The following is a 16,079-nucleotide window of genomic DNA, read 5'->3' as shown; positions in this document are numbered from 1 at the left end:
GTCTTTTGACAAGTGTGTCTCAGGCTTTTTTCCCCCACCATTGGTGTGACAGGACAGCTAGAGTGAGCTGAGTTGTATATTTCCTTTCTCCACGTCAAAGGGTAGGGCTGACTGGGGCTGGGTGTTGTCCTTTCCCCCTGATAGGCTAGGACAAGACTCCCAGCAGGGTAGGTTCTGGATAACTAGTTTCTCCAGAGGGCATGCCTTATTAAGAACAAGTGCTCTAGCATATTCCAAAATGGTGTTTTCCCTCCTCCTGCTGGAAGCATGAGGATTTTTCCCCTAGGTATTTACTGTAAGAACTTGGTCAGACTCTTCAATGCAAAACTTTCAAAAGTGTGGGTCCCACTCTGACTGGGTGGCCCGGGGGTTTTAGATTCTCAGACTTAGCCAAACTGAGCTTCCAGTACTTTGTCAATTGCAGTTTGCAAGATGGATTGCACTCGTCTCTGCTCCAGTAAGAAGACTCCCTATGTTCACCTGTCTGTATTTCCCTTCTTGGGACAGCAGTTTTCCCTGTGTCCTCCTTGCCATACAGAGCCATTCTGCTAACAAAACTCCTTGCATGCAGCACCAAGACAGATGTCAATCTGCAGCTCTTTCAGAAATAATCTAGTAATTTTTCAATGTAGAAAAGATGGTGATCCACTTCCCCAACTCATAGTGGTAACAATTGGTATTCACTGAGCACTTACCATAGTGTTCTAAGTGTTTTATATGTAATTTGTTTATGTCTTAAAATTCTTTGAAGCAGGGTTTATTGTTATAATTCTCCTGATGAGGAAATTGAAGCAAAAAGAAGTTAAGTAATTATCAGGCTGAGGCTCAGACCCTGGGAAACAAATTTCTTCCACCTGGGATCCCACCAGGTAGAAGAAGATGCTAGGCACAGTTGGGATAGTAGACATGCTTTGAAGAGGTTGCAGTAGACCCCAAGCCCCCAGTTTTCAACCATCCAGCCTTCTGAGTCTTTCCATAAGCCTTTTTTATATGCAGGCCAAAGAAAGCACATTGCCATCAAGTTACATATGTGAGCACATGCTCACAAGCAAATGTTTCCGACCTTGAGTACCTATGCCGAACCAGGTGTTCATGACCTTGGCAATATATTGAAATGTAACCTCAGTAAGGAGGCCTAAATATAGCCATCTTGGGCCTGCCCTTACAGTAACTTAAATAACTTTGCTCATTTACTAAGTGGGGGATGGGATTTGAACTCAGACAGCACAACTTTAAACCCTGTACCCTCAACTGCTTTGTCTTATTGCTATCCTACAACATAAGAATTCTAGTATCTTTAGCTTGGAAAAGGAGTCACATATGCATATGAATTTGGATACCAATCTCAATAAACTTGACTTTCTCAGGTTCTCTTAAATCACTTTCCTTTATCCATGTTGCCATTAACATCTTCAATTTCTCACCTCCATATTAGAAACTTTTGAAAATTTAAAACCTCAATTTTAGGATCACCCATTAGATATAGCTATGAATAACTATAAGCAATCATTACTTGGAAGCAAACATGTTAATTGTAAAATAATTAACTCTCAGTCATTTTAAAGACTACAGTGACTCTTCCCACTCTAGCAATCAATCAGAGAAAGAAGCACTGCTCTTGCACCTATCAAAGGAAATGCTCTGGAATATAGATTTTTTTTGTGTTGCTATTTTAGTTAGCAGAAGTAGAGAAATAGGCCATTTTCTAATTCCATCATTTTGGTCTCTCTTTCAAGTAAAATTTGGGTATTGTTCTTCTTTTATAATAGAATAAAATAGAATGATAAAACACTTAATAAAATGTTAAAATCCTGTCCACTCTTTATAACCCAGCTTAAATCATCATATCTCAACTTTATCACTAGGTCTGACTCATCCAAGGAATCACTGGGGTGTGAATCTTTGTTCCATTTTCCTTGCTGTTATATATTTTTATTATGGTATTCATCAGTTTATATGATAGGTCTTCATAGTCCAGATCCCTCTAGTAAATTGCAGATTTCTTTTTTTATTGATTATTTAAAGCATTACATAGCTCATGATATATCATCTTTCATACATTTGACTCAAATTGTGTTTTGAACTCCCATTTTCACCCCAAATACAGATTGCAGAATCACATCTGTTACATATTCACATTTTTACATAATGCCATATTAGTGACTGTTGTATTCTGCTACCTTTCCTATCCCCTACTATCCCCCCTCCCCTCCCCTCCCCTCCCCTCCCATCTTCCCTCTCTACTTCCCCTGCTGTTGTTCAATTCTCTCCCTTTTTTTCCCTCCCCCTTGCCCCTCATGACCTCTTATAATTTTATGTATCATTGAAGGTCTCCTACCATTTCCATATGCTTTCCCTTCTCTCTCCGTTTCTCTCCCCCCATTCGTCTTTGTTTACTGTAGTCTTTTCCTCATGCTCTTCCTTCCTGTTCTGTTCTTAGTTGCTCTCTTTATATCAAAGCAGACATTTGGCATTTGTTTTTTAGGGCTTGGCTAGCTTCGCTTAGCATAATCTTCTCTAATGCCATCCATTTCCCTGCAAATTCTATGATTTTGTCATTTCTTAGTGCTGCATAATACTCCATTGTGTATGGATGCCACATTTTTTTATCCATTCATCTATTGAGGGGCATCTAGGTTGGTTCCACAGTCTAGCTATTGTGAATTGTGCCGCTATAATCATTGATGCAGCCGTATCCCTATAGTGCGCTCTTTTAAGGTCCTCAGGGAATAGTCCGAGAAGTGCGATAGCTGGGTCAAATGGTGGATCCATTCCCAGCTTTCCCAGGAATCTCCATACTGCTTTCCAAATTGGCCTCACCATTTTGCAGCCCCACCAGCAGTGTACAAGTGTACCCTTTTCCCCACATCCCCGCCAACACTTATTGTTGTTTGACTTCATAATGGCTGCCAATCTTACTGGAGTGAGATGGTATCTGAGGGTGGTTTTGATTTGCATTTCTCTGATTGCTAGAGATGGTGAGCATTTTTTCATGTACTTGTTGATTGATTGTATGTCCTCCTCTGAGAAGTGTCTGTTCAGGTCCTTGGCCCATTTGTTGATTGGGTTATTTGTTATCTTATTGTTTAATTTTTTGAGTTCTTTGTACATTCTGGATATTAGGGCTCTATCTGAGGTGTGGGGGGTAAAAATTTGTTCCCAGGATGTAGGCTCTCTATTTACCTCTTTTATTGTTTCTCTTGCTGAGAAAAAACTTTTTAGTTTAAGTAAGTCCCATTTGTTTATTCTTGTTATTAACTCTTGGGCTATGGGTGTCCTATTAAGGAATTTGGAGCCCGACCCCACAATATGTAGATCGTAGCCAACTTTTTCTTCTATCAGACGCAGTGTCTCTGATTTGATATCTAGCTCCCTGATCCATTTTGAGTTAATTTTTGTGGATGGCAAGAGAAAGGGATTCAATTTTATTTTGTTGCATATGGATTTCCAATTTTCCCAACACCATTTGTTGAAGATGCTATCCTTCCTCCATTGCATGCTTTTAGCCCCTTTATCAAATATAAGATAGTTGTAACTTTGTGGATTAGTCTCTGTGTCCTCTATTCTGTACCATTGGTCCACCTGCCTGTTTTGGTACCAGTACCATGCTGTTTTTGTTACTATTGCTTTGTAGTACAGTTGGACCTCTGGTATCGCTATACCTCCAGATTCACACTTCCTGCTTAGAATTGCTTTTGCTATTCTGGGCCTTTTGTTTTTCCATATGAATTTCATGATTGCTTTGTCTATTTCTACAAGAAATGCCGTTGGGATTTTGGTTGGCATCGCATTAAACCTGTAGAGAACTTTGGGTAATATCGCCATTTTGATGATGTTAGTTCTGCCTATCCATGAACAGGGTACATTTTTCCATCTTCTGAGATCTTCTTCTATCTCTCTCTTTAGGGTTCTGTAGTTTTCATTGTATAAATCTTTCACCTCTTTTGTTAGGTTGATTGCCAAGTATCTTATTTTCTTTGAGGATATTGTGAATGGAGTGGTTTTCCTTATTTCCATTTCAGAGGTTTTGTTGCTGATATACAGGAATGCCTTTGATTTATGCGTGTTGATTTTATAACCTGCCACTTTGCTGAATTCATTTATTAACTCTAGCAGCTTCTTTGTAGACTCTTTTGGGTCTGTTAAGTATATTATCATGTCATCCGCAAATAATTGCAGATTTCTTAAGGGAAAGAACTTTTTATCTTCTGAGCTTATTGCAGAACATACTCTCCATAATTACTCAAGGGATTAGTCTAAAGCCCACATGACCTCTTATATATATTTTCCTCAGACAAGAATTCTATTTCTTCCTAGTAACAGAATTCTAGATCTTCTAGATTAGGGAAAGAAAATTATAAAATTTTGATAATTTGGTTTTTGTACTGGAATTTTAATAATTTGTTTTTAATATTCTTCCTAAGATAGAGGGTTTGACTAAATATGAATTGGACTCCTTACCAGGGGAAATAATGTGTCCTCAAGGAATGCAGCACAAAGAATAAAAGATGACTTTGAGTCAGACTAGGATTTTTATTTGGTTCTGACAACTAATGTCTGTATGACTTTGAGTAAGGTTTCTCATTTGTATCATGAGAGATGGTGTCTACTTCTATAGTTGTTTGAGAGATCAAATGAGTTAAAACTTGCAGTGTCACATGGTGCTTGGCATACAATAAGGGCTTAATAAATATTATTTGATTTCTTAGAACATGACACCCTGTCTTAGATTGGGGTCACTAGAGGCAGACTCTGAGACAAGGATTTATGTATAAACAATATACAAATGAAGTTTTCAGGGGAAAAATTAGGGAGTTGTAGGAAAAGGCAGTAAAAAAGAAACAGTCAATCAGAGATGTGATTATAAAGTCCTACTGATCCACAGGGATCTCTGTCATACCTTAGAACTTGTTCCAACCCACAGTAAAGGCACTGAGATTTCATATTCCGGCACTCTCTGGCATTGGTTAGGGACCACCTTCATGGAATTAAGCTACCTCTGGTTCTCCACATGAAGCAATGTCAGTAGCCTGGGGGTCATCATACAAAGAAGAGCTGCAGGTATGGATCCTTGGAAGCAAAAGCATATTTAAGTACAGAGAAGGAGCCCACAGGAACAAGAAAGAGGATATGAAAGAACTTGGGGGGAACACCATACCCCATGGTATGACCAACTGGACATAATATAACTAGCCATAGCATGGCATAGGGACAGAAAAACAGGTTTAGATCCCATCTCCTCCACTTTCATAGATATACAAACTTGGATAGTTGACTCAATATCTCTGAGTCTGTGACTCACCATTTATAGATAGGGGAAGAATTAATGAAAACTAAATAAATTAATAATATAAAGTAACTATCTAAGTATCTGACATACTCAGGTAGGCTCAGTAAATATTAGTTCTTTCTAATCCTTGCAAGATTCTTAATCTATCCCAAGAATGGATTACAGTGATCATGGTGGATAAATGAATTTGTAAGGTACTCACTCTTGGTGTAAATTTCTTCAGACAAACTCTGTTTAAAGCAAGTTTGTTCAAAGGATATTTCTCCTTATGGCTTCTTCATTCTTTTGATTATATGAAGAGAAATTCTTTAATACACACATGTTACAATATTTCTACAGCATCTGCTAAGTTTATAGTTTCTAAGAAGAAATGAATGCCCTGAACTAAGGGTTCAGGAGGTATAACAAATAGAAGGAGCAAAAGAGCAGCCAGGGAGAGTCAGGAGGGGCCGGCACAGCAATGACCAGCAGGAAGCCATGAGAGGAAACCACACTGGGCTAAAAGTCACGTATCTCCAGTCTAAGTTTTTCTATTCAGTCAGACACTTCCTTGGACACCAGGATTCTCAATTCCAAGTCAGTGTTTTCCCTAGATGCCTCTAGGGTGGTTTCTAGTTCTAAAACTGTATAATGTGACTTTTCAAAACCTCAAATCCTTATCCAAAATCTCGAGGATTTCCTCTGTGGAAAAATTCCTTTATGGTACAAAGTTTAAGGAAGGGAAATTACAGCCTAGATTGCTCAGAAAAACTTCATAGGGAAGTAGAACTTGAGCTGAATATGGATAAGAAAGCAGAATTACAAACATGGGTGTGTACAATGACATTATAGTGGGAAATTTTTAAAAAATTCACAAAACATGAACATACCAGGAGGTGTAATGACAGGAGGGTAAGGTTTATTATATGTAGTATTCAGAAATAACCCTGGAAATTATAAGTTGGGGCCAGATTGTAATGGGTTCGGATAGCATGTAAGGGATTGTGACAACCTAAAGTAATGATATGTTCTTGAAGAATCTGACAAAGGAAAGGTGGCATTGTACACAATACAATTAGGTGATATGTAAGATAAGTCAGAGCCAGAAATTACTGCTAACTAAAAAATCTTTAATAAGTCTGCCAAATTGCCTAGTTATAAATGAAAAGTCTTTGAAAGCTGAGGTTTTTGTACCATTTCGTTAATACCAACAGAGAGAGGAAAAAATGGATTTACCTCCAATAGTCCATCCCCTCATAGAGAACCTACAGGAAGATGGGTTTCTTTTGTTTTTATGTAAGACTATACAGCTCTTTATAAACATAATTACCTCCCATTGATGGATTCGGAGGGTGAAAATTTGGGAGGAAAGGTAAGAGCTAACATATAGCTTTGTAGGTTAGAAGAAAAGTAATTGGAGTTCCAGGAATTTATTAATCCAAGAAAGAAGAAAAGGATCAAGGAAAGAGAGGGGGGAAATGGACACTAAGAATAATTTGATTTCACATTGTTCCCTGTTTTGGTGTATTGGAGCTTTCAACTAGCAAGAACAAAGCACAGCCATTTTCTTTCAGAGTTTGGAACTAATTTGGAAATAGACATAAGGGTCAGGCAGATGATCAAACAGTAGTTGTACATATGGTGAAATTAGACTAAAATTGTGTGGTATGTATGATCTAAAGCCACACTTGGGATTTCTTTTTTCTTTGTAATCTTTTAATTTGTTTTAATTAGTTATACATTCTATATATACATTCTATATATACATTCTATATATAGAATGCATTTATGCACTTTGATATATCATACATAGATGGAATATAATTTCTCACGTTTCTGAGTGTACATGTTGCAGAATCACATTGGTCATGTAGTCACATATATACATACAGTAATAATGTCTGTTTCATTCTACTATCTTTCCTATCCCCACATCCCCTCCCCTCCTCTACCAAATCTAAGGTAATGCTATTCTTCCCTAGTGTCCCTCACCTTATTGTGAATTAATATCTGCATATCAGAGAAAACATTCAGCCTTTGGTTTTGTGGGATTGGCTTATTTCACTTAGCATGATATTCTCCAACTCCAACCATTTACTGGCAAATGCCTATAATTTCACTCTTCTTTAAAGCTGAGTAATAGTCCATTGGGTATATATACAACACTTTCTTTATCCACTCATCTATTGAGGGAAACCTAGGTTGGTTCCATAGTCTAATTATTGTTAATTGAGGTGCTATAAACATTGATGTGGCTGTGTAACTATAGTATGTTGATTTTAAGTCCTTTGGGCATAAACCAAGAAGTGGGATAGCTGGGTCAAGGTGTGGTTCCATTCCCAATTTTCTGAAGAATCTCCATACTGCTTTCCATATTGGTTGCACCAATTTGCAGTCCCACCAGCAATGTATGAGTGTGCCTTTTCCCCCACATCCTCACCAACATTTATTGTTGTTTGTCTTCCTAATAGCTGCCATTCTTATTGGAGTGAGATGATATCTTAGAGTACTTTTGATTTGCATTTCTCTAATTGTTATAGATGTTGGACACTTTTTCATTAATTTTGATTAATTGTATTTCTTCTTCTGTGAAGTATTGTTCAGCTCCTTAGCCCATTTATTGATTGAGTTTTTTAGGGTTTTTTTTTTTTTTGGTGTTAAGTTTTTTGAGTTCTTTATATATCCTAGAGATTAATGCTTTACCAGAGGTGCATGTGGTAAAGATTTTCTCCCAATCTGTAGGCTCTCTCCTTACATTATTAATTATTTTCTTTGCTAAGAAAAAGCCTTTTAATTTGAATCCATCCCATTTATTTATTCTTGATTTTACCTCTTGTGCTTTAGGAGTCTTATTAAGGAAGTCAGATCCTAGGAATTAGGAAAACTACTCCATTCACAATAGCCTCAAAAAAAAAATATCTGGGAATCAATCTAACAAAAGAGGTGAAAGTCCTCTACAATGAAAACTACAGAACACTAAAGAAGGAAACTGAAGGAAACCTCAAAAGATGGAAAGATTTCCCATGCTCCTGGATAGGCAGAATTAACATTGTCGAAATGGCCATACTACTCAAAGCATTATACAGATTTAATGCAACTCCTATTAAAATCCTAATGACATTCTTCATAGAAATAGAAAAGGCAGTCATGAAATTTATTTGGAAAAATAAGAGACCCAGAATAGCTAAAGAAATCCTTAGCAAGAAAAGTGAAGCAGGAGGCATCACAATATCAGAGCTTAAATTATACTACAGAGCTATAATAACCAAAATGGCATGGTTTGGGCACCAAAATAGACTTGTAGACCAATGGTACGGAATAGAGAACAGAGAAACTAACCCACATAAACATGGTTATCTCATACTAGACAAGGGTGCCAAAAACACTTATTGGAGAAAAGATGGCATATTCAACAAATGGTTCTGGCAAAACTGGAAATCCATATGTACAAAAATGAAATTAAACCTCTATCTCTCAACCTGCACAAAAGTCAACTCAATGAATCAAAGACTTAGGCACCAGAACAAAGACTCTGTGGCTAAAAGAAGAAAAAAATAGGCCCAAATCTTCACCACAGTTGGGATTTCTAATACTTCTTCTCATGTCTGGAAATCATAAAGACACTCCCATTATGACTCCAAAGATATAGTCTGATGGGAAGGCACTTATCTGATTAGGTACAAAGGAAATCATACCTTACATTAATTGGACTCTGGTGGGGAGAGAAACTGGTTTCCAGACCTGCCTCTTTAAAGACAGGACAGGACTCTGACCATGTGTGCTCAGCCCAAGGAATTTTGGAGAAGAAGGCACACATTGAAAATGGACAGATTCAAATGGAAAGAGGAAGAAACCAAGCTTCATAGATAAGTTCTAGCCCACTTATATCTCAGGTTCTGTGTTAAAGGTAACTTATAATAACTAAAATCCAGTACCACCTTCAGAAAATGTATGAAGGGAGTAACTCAGCTTTGCAAAAGGAACCTCTTCCCATTTTTTAAAGCTAGCAATCTCACAAATATGAGTTCTTCCAGGAAATGAAAAGTGAAATCATAGACCACATACCTACCTCAATAATAATATAAATCTTCCTGTCATAATGAAAGAAATTGATTTTTACTCTCCTAGCATGTGACTGATCAATGATTTTAATCTCATGACAGAGGACCTTCTGTTCCCATGATAATCAAAAGTACTTACACTCCCTGGAGAATTCAGTGTTCATCTGAAGCTCCAGAGAAGAACCTGGAATAGGAGGTCAAAAATAGAAAGAGAACAAAAAAGTAGCACCCCACTTTCTGTATTTTCTGGCATTTTCATTCTCCCTATGAGGAATATATAAGGAAATTCTCTCAAGATAAATTTAACATGGGAAAGTCCAAATATGTTTCTTTTATGGTTCCTGTTTTTTAAAAAAAGTGTTATTGAGACAATAAAATGTCTGTTTGATCTACAAAGAGAGTAGAAGAGAGAATTATTAACACAGTAAAGGTATGTTCTCCTAAGATATTAAATGTCCATCCAATCCGTCAGTACTCTATGACAGAATCTGTTATCCACCAAAATTAGTTTTTCTTTCTTTTTAAATTAACATACATTAATTGTATATATTAATGGGACTCACTGTAATGTTTCCATACATGCATATAGATTGCATTGATTATATTGAAATCAATTATTAATTTAACTATATGTATTATTTCCTTTTTGAGTTATGATCTGATAACTAAATCGAAAAAAAATATTTTGAAGTTGAATAGATTATATATAACAAATGTTTTATATAGGAAAAATGTTCAGTAATTATATTTGAAAAATTAAACATTTACCAATTTTGTAACATTGTACTTATAAACCTAAACATACTATTAAGGGTAAAATAAAGATGAGCTCAACCAAATCTAAATATGTACATGATATTCAAGGACCCTGGGAAAATTTTAGCAAAATAGGCTCAACATTAAACGTACCAAATACCCCAAATATGGTGTAGAATTAGAGAGGAAATCAAAACTTAAATTCATCTTATAAACTATGTAGAAACAAATGTTAAGTGTATCAGTGAACATAAGAGACTATCGACACTGGAATACACTATGCTAAAACTTGTGGAATGTGGCCAAAATAGTGCTCAAGGTATTTGTTTAAAACTTATTCCTAAACAACAATAAAACAAACACAAATAAATTAGTTAAGTAATTAAATTGGGAAAGCAGCTAGAGAATTACATTAGAAATCAAAAAGTAACAAAAACAAGACTAATAAAGAAGAAATTAATGAAATGTAAACAACATCAATAACAACCAAAAGCTACAAAAATAATTTTAAATATACAATTCCTAGGACTTGTAAAGGCATGGGGAAAGCTTTTCTTACATTTATGATCCCCTGAATTGTAAATATGAATACAGATAAATGTTCATTATTAATGGAATTTGTAAATCATAATTAATCCATATTATAAAATTACAGATTCAATGTTTAAAAAATAGAAGATGATTGCATGTGTACCACAATAAACTAACACCATGCCTACACATGCCAACCTCAGGCATACTCTTGGATCCACTACACTATTTCCCTAATATTTTCTTTTCTTTTTTTTTTTATTAGTTGCTCAAAACATTACAATTATCTTGACATATCATATATCATACATTTGATTCAAATGGGGTATGAATTATTATTTTTCCCACGTGTACAGATTGCAGGATCACATTGGTTATCTATATACAGCCACATTTATACATACTGCCATACTAGTGTCTGTTGTATTCTGCTGCCCTTCCTATCCCCTTCCTATCCCCCCTCCCTTCCACTCCCCTCCCATCACCTAATATTTTCTTTAAATAAACATTCTTTAAAAGAAAAACACAGGAAGAACTGGCTGCAACAAAAGGAAGAAGTCCTCTCACTCTGGGCCTATGCTGTCTTCCATGGTTTACCAGCGTTCCCCCAGTGAGTTATCCAGTGACTCATGTGTCTCTTCCTCCAGGATCTCATGGCAGAGGTGAAGGTGAAGGTGCAGCTCCCCCAGTGTGGATCCAGTCAAAATAGAAAGCAGGATTATAGAAGGATGCCAATTTCCTCATGGAATCACTGACCAAGTAATTCAAAATGAAATGCCTCGTATAGAAACCCAATAGCAGGCAGTGGCCATCGATAGACTGTTGTCCATGGGTCAGTTGAATCTCTTAAGGAGCAATACAGGCCCCATTTCTTTCTTTCTCTTTTCTTTTTTTTTTTTTAATTAGTCCTAATCAGTTATACATGACAGTAGAAAGCTCTTCCATTCATTGTCACAAAGAGAATAGAAGTTTTTGCTTCTCTGGTTGTACATGAGGTAGAATCACACCATTCGTGCAATCATACCTATGCCTAAGATAATGATGTCCATCACATTTTACCATATTTCCTAATCCCTTACCTCCGCTCCTCCCCTTTGCCCATCCAAAGTTCATCCCAGTGGAACTTTGTTCCACTGTGCCCCACCCATTATGGCTTAGCATCTGCTTATAAGATAAAAACATTCAGCCCTGGTTTTGGGAGATAGGCTAATTTTGCTTAGCATGATGTTCTCCAACTCCATCCATTTATCTGCAAATGCCATAATTTTATTCTCTTTTAATGCCGAGTAATATCCCACAATTTCTTTATCCATTCATCTAAGGGCATCTAAGTTGGTTCCACAGTTTAGCAATTGTGAATTGTGTTGCTATAAACATTGAAGTGGCTATACCACCAAATATGCTGTTTTTAAGTCCTTTGGTTATAAAATATAGGCCTTTTATACAGAATAAAAAACTCTTAGAATGCTGGTAAAATAAAGGGCTCAGACAACCAAGAAAAACTACTATATGAAATTATAGAGGATGCAGGAAATAAAGGAATATGGAGCAGAGATATTTGATATAAAAGTAACTTATCATTAACAGAAATCAACAAAATTCTAAAGAATTCAGAAAGTAAAAAGCTTATCAAAGTTCTTAAGTCTGTAGCAGCCTCCAAAAAAGAAAGTATATATGCTCTGTAATCTGAGCCAGACCAGTCTGTGACTGGTAGAGCCTGGTACAGTGATCAGGATTTTGAATCTGAATTTGTACAAGTGCTTAACAGTGTTTCAAATTCCTACAAACCAAGGCAGAAACATCGTGAGAAAGCAAACAGAATCCAGTGATACAAAGAAATAGTTCATTTCCTTCATTACATGAAGTATGGAAATATATCTGCGAACTGGGAATCAGTAAGGTAGAATTGTCCATGCAGAACATTGAAACGAGCTTAAATACACTTATTTATGATGAGTAAAGTAGATAAGAGTTTTATTGCTACAAAAGAAGGCACAGTTGGCAGTGTAGACAGACATATGAAACTGTACAAGGCAGTCAATCCAATCATCCCACCCATGGGTTTAATCCAATGACCCTGCAGGCTCTGCTGGGTTTTTGATGACTGCCATGAAGGTGGTGAGATTTCATCATCTAACTGTATTTACATGACAGAATGGCTCAAATTTTGATGCAGAGTGATGAACTTTACTGGCATGCAAATGAAGTTGCCTGGAGAGCATTTTAATTCATGATGGAATATCAAATTTCCTTGAAAGCAGATTCACAGTAATGGATACAGACTTGCTGCTGTGAAAACTTTTTTTTTAATTTATGAAGGCTAAATTTATATTGGTAGAGTGGCCATCAGAATATGAAACAGATGAGGTTAGTACTGAAATCTATTCTTCAATAAATAAAATACTTTGAATCCCTGGAGGAAAAATAAACCAACAAACCCATATTTGCCAGGTACCATGGCTAGAGCACAAATATGTTCAATTTAAAGTTATTGATTAAGGTCTTCATTGAAAATTTTTTTTATGTCTGGCTCATTACCACCATTTTTGTTTTCTGTTTTCTCAGTGGTTTCATTGAGAAGAAATTAAAAGTGGTGAAGACAAGAACAGCATAAGAGTGAATGAAAATTTAAGGAAACATTAAGTGAGGGAGAGTAGAACATTCCTTTTCTACACAATATTGATTCCTTCCTATATCAGTAATATTCTTTCGAAGGATTATGCTAACGTACCTCAAAACAAAGGATAAATATTGTCGAGGATATTTCAGTGTGTAAATATTATCATTTTCATCATAAAAGGAATATTTTCATTGTTCTTTTGTTAAAGCCTTACAAGCTTCATTCATTGACTCAAGTGTATTTTTCACCACAATTTCCTTGAATTCTTATATAATGTCTACAATGTTTGTGTGTCTGAATCCTCCCACTCCCACAGATTCAGATGTTAAAATACAACCCACAATGTGATAGTATTTGAGGCCTTTGGAAGGTGACAGTTTAAGGGTGGAGTACTCATGAATGGAATTTGTGCCCTTTTAAAAGAATCCAGAGAGCTCTATTGCACCTTCTGTGGTGTCAGTACACAGGGAGAAGAAAACCATCTGTGAACCAGGAAGTAGTCCTTGCCAGACACCAAATCTGCCAGTACCTTCATCTTGAACATCCCAGGCTAAAGAATTGTGAGAAATAAATTTGTTGTTGATAAAACACCAGTCCCTAGTATTCTGTAAAGCACACAGAAGGGACTAAGACAATGTGTATCCATTTAACTAAAATTAAAACTGAACAAACCAAAAAAAAAAAGAAAACAACAAACTTGGTGTCATTCTACCGGTAGTATCTGGGGAAATACAAGTTTTATATGTTGGATACATTTTTCTGTCATACACAAGAATGAAGCCATAACACATGACTCTTTCAAAGTCTTCCTTGATCCAATCAGGGCAAGGAAACCCAGCCCTCTCCAATGTTGCAATTGAGCCTGTTTACCTAAGTTGTATCTGGTTTACACCCACCAAGCACAGTCCTTTCTAACTTGTGAGGAGCTGGCCTCTGCTGGAATGAGACAATGGGCTTGTAGCCGGACCAGTCACCTGGGAATATGTCAGAAGTGGATCAGTCATGAACAAGGATGTGTCAGAGGGCCCTGGAGCAGCTCCCCACTTCCTTCTGTACCAAGAGAGTAGAAATTCAGCCAGGGAGATGAGTCGAAAATAAGTCAAGTCCAATTCAAAGATTCCTGAGATAAAAGGAATTTGTGGAAGTGGACTGTTGTAAGTGTTCACTAGGCTTCATATGCTCTGTTCCAGACTTGAAGGGAGATTTTCCAAACAGCTTTGGCAAATGGAAAATATCTCCCTTCTCATTTTATTACAAAGACCTTCTCAACTTTATTGAAGGGTAATAGCACCTTCTCAAATGAACTAGATAATCTACCAAACAGAGAGGATCCACAACCCCCAGGCATCTCCAATGTTTCAAAGACCTTAGACAAACTCCTATTTAGACATGGGGATGTGTTGTTATTTTTGGCTTAAGTGATCTCATTTACTAATTCAGTCAATCCACTGGTCAAAACAATTCCCAAGCACCAACTCCATCGGCTCAGAACATGTCTGGTTTGCTTGAAGCAAGTTAAGAGGGAGGTAGGGAGTAAAAGGAAGGCAGCTCAGGAGGAACAAAGGCAAGGCCATGCAATATGTATTTGTTAATAACCCTTCTACTTATATCACAGTTTCCCTGGGGCTGCTGCAACAGGGCCATCCAGAAACTTTCACAGCACAGTAATTCTATGAATGTAGAACTATCCAGCAGTATTCCAAGGGGATGGAACAAGGGCATGGGAGCTACCTGAGAAGGCAAAGCCAGGGCACACATGACAAAGCCTCTATCTTGGAAATGTGGCCAAGAATCCAACATTGAATACTCACATTCATGAAGGTGTTCTTTGCTAGTCTATTTTCAGTCCTCTTTTGGGTTCGAATATGTTTGGCTCCTTCTACTTTAGGACAAGACTTCTGGATTTATTATTGTAACTCCTAACTTGACTTCTTTTCTCCTTTAAAAAAACTTATTGTATTATTTGCCTTATAAAACCACATTGCCTCATTATGGAGTGATTAGATCCCTGGTACCTAGTATAACAATGCCGAGTTTAAATCCTGATTCTGAAATTTCCTGGCTGTGTGATCTTCACAAGTTTTAAACTCTATATGCCTCAGATCTCCATACTATAAGTATTTACATTAGAGAGTTGCCATGAGGACTAAGGGAATGAATCTGTGCCTTGGTAAACAATGAATAAATGTTAACCATTCGTCTTTCAAAATAGTAACCAGCAAAGTACCAGGTCTTTTTTTTATATGCTAGTATAAAAATTAATACTTTTCATTCTTTACTGGGCAAGATTTTAAAATTTCATGCTAATAACTTCATTTAATCAAATCTTTAATTTATAAAAGTCTTTAATTAAGGAATCTTGGTTTCAATCCCTGGTACCAGAAAAAAAAAGTCTTTAAGATCTTCAATTTGGGTTTTAAGTCTATTTTACCTAATTTGGGATCATTTACATTTAATGATCTTATATTTTATTCAATTATTTACATCATTTATTCCTAGATGATAAATGGCTCAGATAATTCAGTTGCTCTGTAGCACTGAAGAGCAGTATTAGCACTCTGGGAATTGCTCATTTTATTATGAGTTTTTATGAATTTTCATCCTCCACTCTACAGAAGATATAGTCTATGTCTATATTTAGGAAATTAATCAAAATTAGGAAGAATAAAAATGTGCCTTAAGAGGAAAATGTGCAAGTACACTTTATAGAAAGACCTGATTTCTATATTATGATTCTTGATCACTTTTACAGTAACATACTATAAAAGTGTTGTGTAAATTGAAGTCAAATACTTTCCCATATATGTAATATTGACCTTTAAACAGTCAACATCCATAATTT

General features: G+C 36.4%; 1 pseudogene across 1 annotated transcript; it reads left to right on the top strand.

Annotated features, from left to right (window-relative positions):
* Window positions 1–11,270: 11,270 nt before the first annotated feature.
* LOC308656055 (DNA-directed RNA polymerase III subunit RPC6-like) lies at window positions 11,271–12,788 on the top strand (annotated as a pseudogene). The gene is made up of 2 exons: window positions 11,271–11,479; window positions 12,052–12,788. The product of its transcript is annotated as a DNA-directed RNA polymerase III subunit RPC6-like (transcript).
* The last annotated feature ends 3,291 nt before the right edge of the window (window positions 12,789–16,079 follow it).

This window comes from Spermophilus citellus (genome assembly GCF_964194105.1).
Source record: "Spermophilus citellus genome assembly, chromosome: 9".
Classification (NCBI taxonomy): Eukaryota; Metazoa; Chordata; class Mammalia; order Rodentia; family Sciuridae; genus Spermophilus; species Spermophilus citellus.
Note: the sequence above shows the minus strand (reverse complement) of the source record. Positions and strands in the feature narration are given on the sequence as shown.